The following is an 11,303-nucleotide window of genomic DNA, read 5'->3' as shown; positions in this document are numbered from 1 at the left end:
CACAACCATCATTTTCTGAGGCAGACAATTATTATACAAATTTCTCCAACCCCTTACTAACAGCCTGCATTTCCTCTGCCAAATATTTCAATTGTATCTTTGTTGAAGCCTCCAAACTCTCAAACTCTTTTGAGAAATCAAGAAGTTCTAGCAACTTTTCAATATGCACCTTACAAAGATAATGCATGAGAGTCATCTTGTTATTTCGTCTCGTGTATCAGTGAGTTTAAGGAGACTATCCCATCGAAATCCAATTGCAAAACCTCTTGCAGTTCCATGGTTCAAAGCATTATCCAGGGAAATGATGGTTTGCATGAATCTTTTCAACTTGGCTAAATTCCTGATCTCTTCAGATGCAAAATTGAGACAATATTCAAATTATTTCTTAGGTCTTAAACAGAATGAAATAGTCTCTTAAAGGAGAAAACTCTCAACTTTGACTCCAATTTTTTAAAGTGGCTATCATCAAGAATTTTAGCCAATCCAAGTATTCTCTTAGTCAAATCTATTGCAAAGACCACAACACCAACATTACAATCCACAAGATTTCTTTCATCTCCTCTATCAAAGGGCGCAAAAATCCCTTTAAGTGGCAATAACTCAAATATATAAGGTACAAAAAATTTCTTACCTCTACAATTCCAAGTAAGGAGGTGGGTGTTAGTGTTGGAGTTATCTCCACCAAAATCAACAAGCTCATCCATTTCCAACTTCACGGCTTCTTAATTGAACTGGGGTATGTGCTCTATAGCTTCCTCTGTTGATGTAGGAGCACGCCCTTACATGGCTTCTAGAGTAGAGAGAGTATCTTTGCACCTTTGAATGTCCTGAACAGTTGATGCCAACTTTGCATTAGAGGATCCACTGGCCGTATTGCCAGAACTAGTGGCATCTTGAGATTGTAGCAACAGATTTTCAACTTCATTATCTTGTCTAGAGCCATCAGTTATACCCAAATTGCTTTTATTCAGCCATTCAGCAACTTCTTCTGATGATGCATGGAGAGCAGTCAATGCTCTTAAATCTAATATGTTACTGCCTGAGCTTGCAAAAGATAAAGGATCAACCTGGATATGAGCCCTCAAAGTGTTTTTATTGATCACCTCTGCAACATTCTCATGAACATTTTCACAGGTGTCCATATTTTTAAGGAGTGAGAGAAGAACTTCTGTTAGACCGTCATATAAGTTGTTCCTGACTGGTTTAATTATGGTAAATGATGATAATAAATCAGTTGGTCGGAGAGTTGATGTTTCTGAAAATCATTGCAACCTGGTCTTGGAGAATCCATGAGAAGTTTCAAGATTATTTTCAAACCTTTCATCGAACAACTTCTAGGCAAGGGATCCACCCCAGTACTGTAACACTGGTGAATTGTGGAAATTAATCCTTTCAACCTATTCTACAGCTCTATGGTCCATCCATTCTATAATATTTCCTCTTGACTCACCACTCTAAGTAACTATGATAGGAGAGCCCTCGACATCCATCACAACAAGAGAACAAGTGGCAGTAATCCCCAAACCCTTCACTTTGCCAGCCATAACATCATCAAGGGACCATGTTGATTTCACCGTCACACAATTGGCATGCCCTATATTAGCAGAGGATTGCTCAACGTAGTTGTTGTCTTCCCAAATCTGCATTGGGCTACCAGAAGAACTCAGAAGCTTTCGATTCTCTTCAAACAAACATGCATAGGCGTTGGTGGTGCCGACATTGATGCTAAGAAGGATGGTGCTGAAATGGGCAAAATCAACACTTCTAGCAGGAACGACACACACCTGCTGCACCCCTGTGTGAACTAGAAATTTTAAATGGTGCTTCAGTAGGCACGACACTCCAGTGTAGACGAACCTGAAGTTATCGGGGTGAAGGATTTGACTGTAGCGGCTCAATCCAAGGCTACTACTCGTTATGAAGGCCTTGGAGTCAGCATAGTAAATAGAGTGAGACAGCAGATGAACTTGACTTATGGAGAAATAGCAAGTGCGAATACCAGGGTCAAAATTCCATAAACCATAATAGGAAACCTGAATAGTTTCAACAAAAATTCTCATATGAAGAACTCAAAGGTAATGCCATCTCAATGAACATCGCCCCTAGATTTGTAAATGTCAGTTTTTAGATGAGACTAGACAGTGTTGGCTTCCCACTTAATAATTTCTCCATCTAGAATCAGAGGGGATTGGGCAATGTTGGACTAGACAACTCATTCTTCTGAGAGGTTAGGAATTAATTTTGGAGTTGGATTTCTCATAACAAATGAAGGAGTGATTTCTTTGGATATCTCTTTGAGAACAGCTTCTGTGAGCACGCCACAAACTCCTCCACCTCTACTGCCCTTTCTACTCCCTCATCTACAGCTTGGTCTTCCCAGACCAAGGAGATTTTATGTACTTGTTGTGTCAAAACCTTATGGTTTTCATACAATCGGTCGACTAATTCTTTGAATCAGACGGTGTCGTTTCTTGTTAAACTTATCTTCAATTCACTTCGCACGATCCCTTCCCTAGCTGGGTTCCTAACAAATTATACAATAACTATACTAGACCTCTCCCCTGAAAAAAAGATCCTTATTTTGTTTTGCTATTAATTGTTTACTATTTTGGATTGAGTATTTCGTCAGGTTTCGGCCATTTCAGATAGTATCTAAATTTGGGTTCTTAATGCGTTATTAATTGTAGCTCTGAATGCATTACAACATTCAGATTGGCTCCTGTTATGATGCTGAAGGCTAAAGGTTTAACCAAATTAGTATCTAATAGTCATAGAGCTTTTGGATCAATGGTTGGGTGTTTAACAATTGGTATCAGATTAGAGACCACGTCACATGTTCAAGTCACGGAAGGGGCGACCTATAGGCTGGATTAAAATGTCTTGGTACTTTGTATGGGCATAGTGTTAAGTCATTGAATACTAATAGATGAGTGAAGCCGCCAAAAGAGAAAGAGCTACCATCTGGTCAGTGTCAATAGAGTGGGTTGCCTTGGACATCGGATTCAAAAGTGTGGTACAATGTTATGATCCTGAAGGTTAAATGTTTAATCAAACTAGTATCCAACAGTTCTAGGGCTTTTGGATCAATGGTTGGGTCTTTAATAGCTCCATCGGCTCACCGCGTTGGTCCAACACATTTCAGTTGAATATCCATTATCACTTCTAATGCCAACACACCAAAGCTATATACATTATATTTCTCAGTTATCTTCATTGTATAAGCAAGTTCTACAAAAAAAAAAAAAAAAAAAAGTACAAAATTTAACACTTGCACACCTTCAATATTGTTAATCTGATGCAATAAAAGAAATTACCTGGTGCAATATATTCGTATGTGCTTGCAAGGGAAGTCCAATTGGATGAATCTAGCTCTAGAATCTTAGTAGTGTCAAAATTTGAAACATGAGCCTTGTATTGAGAATCCAACGAGATATAAGACAAGGCATAAGCCACACCTTTGGCTATATTTAACATCTTACTCCAATCCAATTTTTTAGCATCTTCTTTATTTTTCAAGATTCTTGCCAAACTACCCATTTCCAAATATTTGTAAACCAAAAACAAATAACAGAATTCATAAAGTTTGACGAGGCCCTGTAACTCATTGTAGGATATGCCAACATACAACATGCCATGCATTTCTTCAAAGGTAGTCGGAATAATGCCAGAAAGATGATTGTGAGAGAGATTGAGCTCTTCCAAGCTTTGCATTTTGTTGATTTCTGACGGTATCTCTCCAATTAAAGAGTTACAATTTAAATCTAGTTTGGAGAGATGAATTAAGCTCATAAGCGAGATAGGACGTTCTTCACTAAAATTGTTATGGCTTAAATTCAAGTGGTTTAATTTTGAGAAGCACTTCCCAATATTATATGGAAGTGTCTTGCATGTACAATTTGTTCGAGATTGGTCAATGATTTGACTTCTACAGGTATAGCACCAGAGAGATGATTTCCATTCAACCACAACTTCTCTAGAGAAGTCAACTTTCCGAGTTCCTATGGAATTGCCCAAACTATATGATTTAAAGAAAAATCAAGCGCATGCAGTTGAATCGAGTTCCCAATCTTTGGTTGTATGCTACCACTAATGTTGTTTCCACTCATTTTTAGGGTCCCTAATTTTAGACACTGTTCCCAATTACTTGAGATCTTGCCATAAAAAATTATTAAAGTGGCTTAGATCTATGGTGATCAAGTTTGGATAGGCACCAAAGACTTAAGATATATCTCCAGTGAATTGGTTTGCATTCAAGTAGACTCTCACTAAGCTCATGCAATTTTTTAGGCTCTGTGGTATTTGACCTCTTAAACCATTGTTGGATATTGAAAAATTTTGAAGTGAACCACCGTGACAAATACTTTTGGGCAAGTAGCCGGTAAATTAGTTTTTGCCAAGTTGCAAACTTGCTATGTTCATGGAACCTCCAATTCCTTGTGGGATGGGACCAGAATGTTTGTTATCACAAAGATTGAAATGTTGTAAATTGCTGATCAGATTAACAAACGAACGTGGAATAGGACCTTAAAGTTGGTTTCGGGAAAGATCAAGCTCAGTTAGAAAATTTAGACAGCCTATTTCTTTAGGAATGAAACTAGAAAGTTTAATTTTCCAAAGATGAAGAACAATAAGATTTCTCAAATTTTTCAAAGAAGTAGGAATGAAATCTTCTAAATAGTATTGGGAAAGATCAAGTTGGGCTAGAGAATTTAAGCAACATATTTCTTTAGGAATGTAGTCAAAATTTTCTAAAGAAGTAGAGGTGAGACCTTTTAAACGGTTTTGATCAAGATGAAGCTGGTTTAGAGAATTTAGGCAACCTATTTCTTCATAAATGAAGCCATAAAGTTGATTTTGAAAGAGGTATATAAGGGTAAGATTTCTCAAATTTCCTAAAGAAGTAGAGATGAGACATTCTAAATGGTTTTGATCAAGATCAAGCTAGGTTAGAGAATTTAGGTGACATATTTATTCAGGATTAAAATCAGAAAGCTGATTTTGAAAAAGACATATAAGGGTAAGATTTTTCAAATTTTCTAAAGAAATAGGGATGAGACATTCGGTTTTGGGAAAGAAAAGACTTGGTTAGAGAATTTAGGCAGCCTATTTCTTTAGGAATAAATCTATTTAACTGGTTTTCATAAAAATAAAGGCGATTAAGATTTGTTAGAAGACCAATTTTTGGTGGGATTTTTCCTCACAATAGGTTAATGGACAAATCAAGGTAGATGAATTTGGACAGGTAGCTAATTTGATGATAAATGTTCCCAAATAAAGCGTTCACAGAGAAATCAAGATACGCAAGATTTGGAAAAGACAAAAAAGGAAACCCATGGAGTGTATCTTGCAAGCGAGAGTTAGTAAGGCTCATTCTGACAACACTTCCAGCAGGGTTGCGAGAAATACCAAACCAAGTGCAGGGATATCTCTATCTTTTATTTATGTATGTATTATTCACTGATCTACCGTAGGTGCCCATTCTACACTTCTACTTCCATAATAGTGACTCAAGCTTGAAAAGTCTTTAGATTCTCATTACATCTTGTTGTTGTTAATGGCTTTATTTACTGACCATCGACGTTCTTTATTATCAATTATGGCCTTATTCATCAACCATGCATTAATGTCTATCATCGAAGTCTACACCAATCGTTTGGGTTTTTGAATTATTGCTTGTTCTCAAAAGCTAAGCTTTTGAGATAACTGTCGACAAGTAGTGATTAATTCACATGATATTAGAGTACAAATCTTGAGTTCAAATCTTAATTCTATAATTTACCTATTTAAATAAATATTTCACATGTTAGATCACTTAGTGAGGGGGATTATGATGGCTCATACATGAAGAAGAGTGTTAATAATATAATAAAAATAAATAAATTTGTCTATTCCCATCAATTTAAGATTTTGAGATAACTGATGATTTCACATAATTAAATGAATATATATTTTATAGTGACGAATTTACAGGATTACATAAATGCCCCTAAAGCTTAACGAGGAGGTACAAGCCATCTTCACTGTATCTATGGTGCAAAGCTCTCTTAGTTCGAAGGTGCTTAATAAAAAAATAAGAAAATAAGATCTTGCTAGTTCAAATAAGCATTTATTGCCTTCACGTAACTTTTGAATAGATACGAAATTGGTTGTATCACTGAGACAGTCGAAAGTGTTTTTCAATGAAGAAGAGTGAGCATGCGATAAAAGCAGGTCGGGTACAACACTGAGAAATGGGTGACGCTCCATTACCAGAAACTACAGTATCATACCCTCGAGATGATTCTTGTATATATAGACTATCAAGACTTGCTGGGATGTGGGTGTTTGCTCCACTGTTGGCATACTATTCCTCATCGTCAAGGGAAGAATGTTGTATTTATTTGTAAAGAGTGATGTTATACACCATACTCTCATCCTATTTTGATCATATTAAGTAGTAGTAGTACATTCATCACATTTAGATGATAAAGAATCATGCAATAAATGATCATTTAATGGTGATAAATGTGTCACATCTTATTTAATGAGATAAAAGAAAGATGAGTAGTACGATGTATAGAATTTTCCATTTGTAAATAGTGAACTAACATTAACATTTAGTCATTGGGCCCATAATGAGATGGGCCATTTTAATAGACACATATGGAGGCCCCTACTCTCACTCCACTTATAAATAGAACTAGTCCATTGAATTTTATTGTCTTCTTGCTCTTTCTCTCCTCTCTCTTAGGGTAAGAAGAAAAATAAAAAGGGGTAGAAAGTAGTTCTCTCCATAGCAGGAATTTTTTTCTCTGTTTTGTAGGAACCCTAAAACTCCATGGAAAATCCATCACAAGCTATTGGAGGTATAGACTCTCAATTTTATTGAACACATGTTTTGATTATGGGAAGAGATTATCACATCTTGTGATTCTAACAATTGATATCAGAGCTACCTTCTTATTTTTTATGATTGTATTCTTTTATTTTTTATTTTATTTTTGTTCGTTGTTACGATTTGTGATTTGCTATTTCGAGGAGAAAGGCATGAATTCTCAATAGTCCATGCTTGTCTCCATTATCAAAAAGCTTCCGTTTTTTCTATTTGGGTCTTTGTTGGCATTTGGGTGGATATTTCTTCAGGACATCTTGTAAATCATTGCTTTATATTTCACATGAGGTGATTTTATCCTTATTCCATTTCACATGAGGTGATTTTGTCCTTATTTCTTTTCACATGAGACGATTTTTCATTGGATATTTTTTTTAACAAACCGTTTATGTGTTTATGGTCAAACTTTCTGGTCAAACTTTTGGTTTGTTTTAACTTTTAACAATTTATACCCATTTAACCATTTGTTATATGATTGGATAATTGTTTAAACTTTGAGCATTGATAAGAGTTTATGGTCTTGATTAATGATTGGCTATTTTGATACAATCTTGTATTGCAAAGTTCCTCCTTTTACATGTTTATGATTTCGTTGATATTACTACATATTTGTTAATTGAGAAAATGAATAAATAATCCCTTTTGAGATAAATAGATATTTTGTTCATGTAGGTTATGTCATTTTATTGTAATACCACTGGTTTGGAGTGGCTATGTAACCACCTCTCATGGGACTACTCATGATAAATTATCAGAGTTGTCATATTGATCATGCTTCCGCTTAATGACATTATACTAAGATCTATACGAATAGTGAATTTGCCCTGTCAGCAAACTATTATTTGGTAGGATGCTTAGGACGATAAAGATATAGTTAAGTGCTTGGCACTTGGTAGCCTAGTCCTATCCTTTCGATAGTGGGTCATTTTAAGTCCTTGTATTTAATTATTTTGATTTATCATGCGTAAGAGCCTTTTATGTATCTTGGGCTCTAGTTTAGTGCGTAAGAGTCTATTTTGAATAAAAGTCTAGCATGAATATAAGATTGCCTAATGGAAACATATATGGGTGCATGTTTCTTGTTCCACATGTATAACACATTTTGTTATATTCTCCTCAGTTTATGGCAATGTAGCTCTATCTCTCTCTGTCTACCATCAAGAGTCTAACGGGAACCAATTATGAGAATTGGTATGAGTCTCTTACTATTAATTTGGCTATCATCTATTTGGATTTGGCCTTGAGGGCCGATGTGCTTGTTGAGCCCACTAGTAAAAGTTCTGCAAATGAAAGTCTCGTTATAAGCAGTGGGTGCATTCCAATAGGATTTGTCTCATGATTATGAATTATACTATTAACAAGTCTATTAGGCATAGCATAGCTGATACAGACAATGCTAAAGAATATCTTGATGCCGTTGAGAAGAAATTTACTAAGTTTGATAAGGCAGAAAATGGAACTCTGATAAAATTTCTTACTACCACAACCTATGATAGGGTTAGTGGAGTCCGAGAGCACATCATGAAACTTACTCATTTCTTTACAAGCTCAAAGGAATGAAAGTTGAGTTAACAGATAGCTTTCTTGTATGATAAGTGCTTGAATCTTTGCCACCTCAGTTTGATGCACCCAAGATCACTTATAATGCTTAGAAGGATGAATAGAGTTTGAGTGAAATGACTGATATTGTAACTCAAAAAGAGGAGATGATAAAAAGGACTAAGTCTCATGCTGTTTTCATGGTTACCGTTGATAAAGAGAAGAAGAAGTTATTCAAGAGTAATGGTAGCAACTTCTGCAAGATGAAGAAATCTGGGAGGCCTCCTCAGCAAGCTAGTGTGAGTGTTCTAAATGGGCCTAAGAATGAAGGTTTTAAGGGAATATGTAACTTCTATCATTTGTTTGGGTACAAGAAGGTTGATTGTAAGAAATTTAAGGCTTGGTTTGACAAGAAAGATACACATTCACTACTAGTATACTTTGAGTCTAATCTAGTTGATGTGCCTTTTGATACTTGGTGGCTAGATATTAGTGCAACCATTTATATTACAAATTCTTTGCATGAATTAAGGAATTGCAGAAGACTAATTGATACAGAGTTAGTAGTAAATATGAGCAATGGAGTGAAGATTAAAATTGAACATATTGGTATAGTCAAACTTATTTTGGCTTCTAAGCATGTTTTGAACTTGTCTGATACTACTTTTATACCTTCCATCAAAAGAAATCTTATCTCTGTTTCTATTTTAGACAAGGCGTACTTTATATATTGAGACATTTTGATTAGTCTCGTGCCTGGGTCACGCGCATTTTGGACTGGGCGTACTTTATATATTGAGACATATTGATTAGTCTTGTGTCTTAGTCACGCGTATTCTGGACAGGGCGTACTTTATGTATTGAGACATTTCGGCTAGTCTCGTGCCTGTGTCACTCGCATTATGGACAAGGTGTGTTACCTACAAGAGACAATCTGTTTTAGTCTATGCCTAATCAAGTGGTTGTGATTATAAGTTTGGTGTCATATATCCTGTTGATATAGTCATTAGACTAGGTGTTGCAACTACATTTTGGACAAGGCCTATTGCTTTAAAGACATTCAGATTTGTCTTTAGGGCTTCTTATGGAAATGAGTGTTTGTCACTCTTTTGATTATTTCCATACTGTACTTACATCTCATCGACCTGAGTTACGTGATTGTAATTACTGGTCATGTGTCGTATGCCCTGTCTGTATATCGTTCACTAGCTTGTACTTGAAGGCACATTTTGAACAAGGCTTTTGGTTTTGAGATGCTTGTTTGTGTTTATGTTGATATTAAATGTAATGTTATCTAAGTCAGAGATTGTTGTATTTATTTGTAAATAGCGGACTAGCATTAATATTTAGTCATTGACCCATAATGGGATGGACCATTTTAATAGACATATCTAGAGGCCTCTACTCTCACCCTACTTAAAAATAGAAATAGCCCATTGAGTTTTATTATCTTCTTGCTCTCTCTCCTCTCTCTTAGGGTAAGAAGAAAAATAAAAAGGGGTAGAAAGTAGTTCTCTCCATAGCAAGAAATTTTTCCTCTCTTTTGTAGGAACTATAAAGCTTTATGAAAAATCCATCACAAGCTATTGAAGGTATGAACTCTCAATTTTATTGAACATATGCTTTGATTATGGGAAGAGATTATCACATCTTGTGATTTTAACAAAGAATTATTCTTAACTACCATAGAAGCTAGTTGTGTGGGAGAGTGCTAACCTTGATATGAATGATCCATGTTTGAAAATTGAAATTAGAAGGCAGTGTGCCAAATGACATGTAGGAAGAGTTCTGCAAACAACTGGTGATGAAAGATTTGAGGTCTGCAACATCCTTGGCTTTCTCAAATGTGGCTAGCTAGTACTGAAGTCTTGGCTTTAGCAAGGTAGGTAGAACATAACATCGACTCTTGTTTGAGATTTTGAAGTCTCCTTTATAGATGAGCAATCTTTGAGTGAGAATGAGAAGAGAAACGATCGAGTTGCGTCCATATAAGATAATTAAGAGGACTCCATCTATGAAGGTGGCATTGATCCAACTAAGAATGTATTGATTAGGCAATGTTGATATTGGAAGTATAATAGATGAACGTGGTTTTGAGCCATCTATTATATGCAAAAGATCATTGCTGCCATAACACATGGAAGAAACTAAGATGAGAAATTGAGACAGCCATAATAAGTAGTTGGTGCTATCACGTTTGATAGAAATCAATTGCGAAATATTTGGGAAAGAAAGAGTGGTGGAGATAAAAGGATCTCAAGATGGTAATGATCCAAGGATACAACAACTGTGCCATTACTTTTGGATAGAATCATGGGAGCTGCTGCAGCTCTGTGTCATTAAATCGTAGATTGCAAAGCTTTTTTTGGTACATGTTTATATTATCCAAGTCTGGTTTTAAGTGCTTGCCTATCACAAAAAACAATGCACATAAACACATTCATCCACCGAGGGTGTAGTCTGAGAATGGATTCTGATAAGGCCATATGGTCTTTTTATTTTGTTTTTTTTTTTTTCATTCATTTTTTATATCCTTATATATTTAAAAAAAAAAATTCACAACATCATTCAAAAGCACTTTCTTAATCATTAAGTTCCGTTTAGATAGTGATATGAGATGAGATTGTTTTATATGAAAGTTAAAAGTTGAATAAAATATTATTATTGTTTTGTAATTTGAAAAAATTGAATTGTTTATTATATTTTGTGTGAAAATTTAAAAAAATTATAATAATAAGATGAGATAAAACCGTTTCTATATCCAAATAGTCTAAGTAAAAAATAAAAAAAATTATTGGAACCCATGTCGGGACCCAATTTTTTGGGACAAATAACATTATTCTTTCTTTTTTTTTTTTTGAGCGAAACACGTTAACATTATTGCTTATGGGTA

This window comes from Juglans microcarpa x Juglans regia, chromosome 5S, assembly GCF_004785595.1.
Source record: "Juglans microcarpa x Juglans regia isolate MS1-56 chromosome 5S, Jm3101_v1.0, whole genome shotgun sequence".
Classification (NCBI taxonomy): Eukaryota; Viridiplantae; Streptophyta; class Magnoliopsida; order Fagales; family Juglandaceae; genus Juglans; species Juglans microcarpa x Juglans regia.
Note: the sequence above shows the minus strand (reverse complement) of the source record.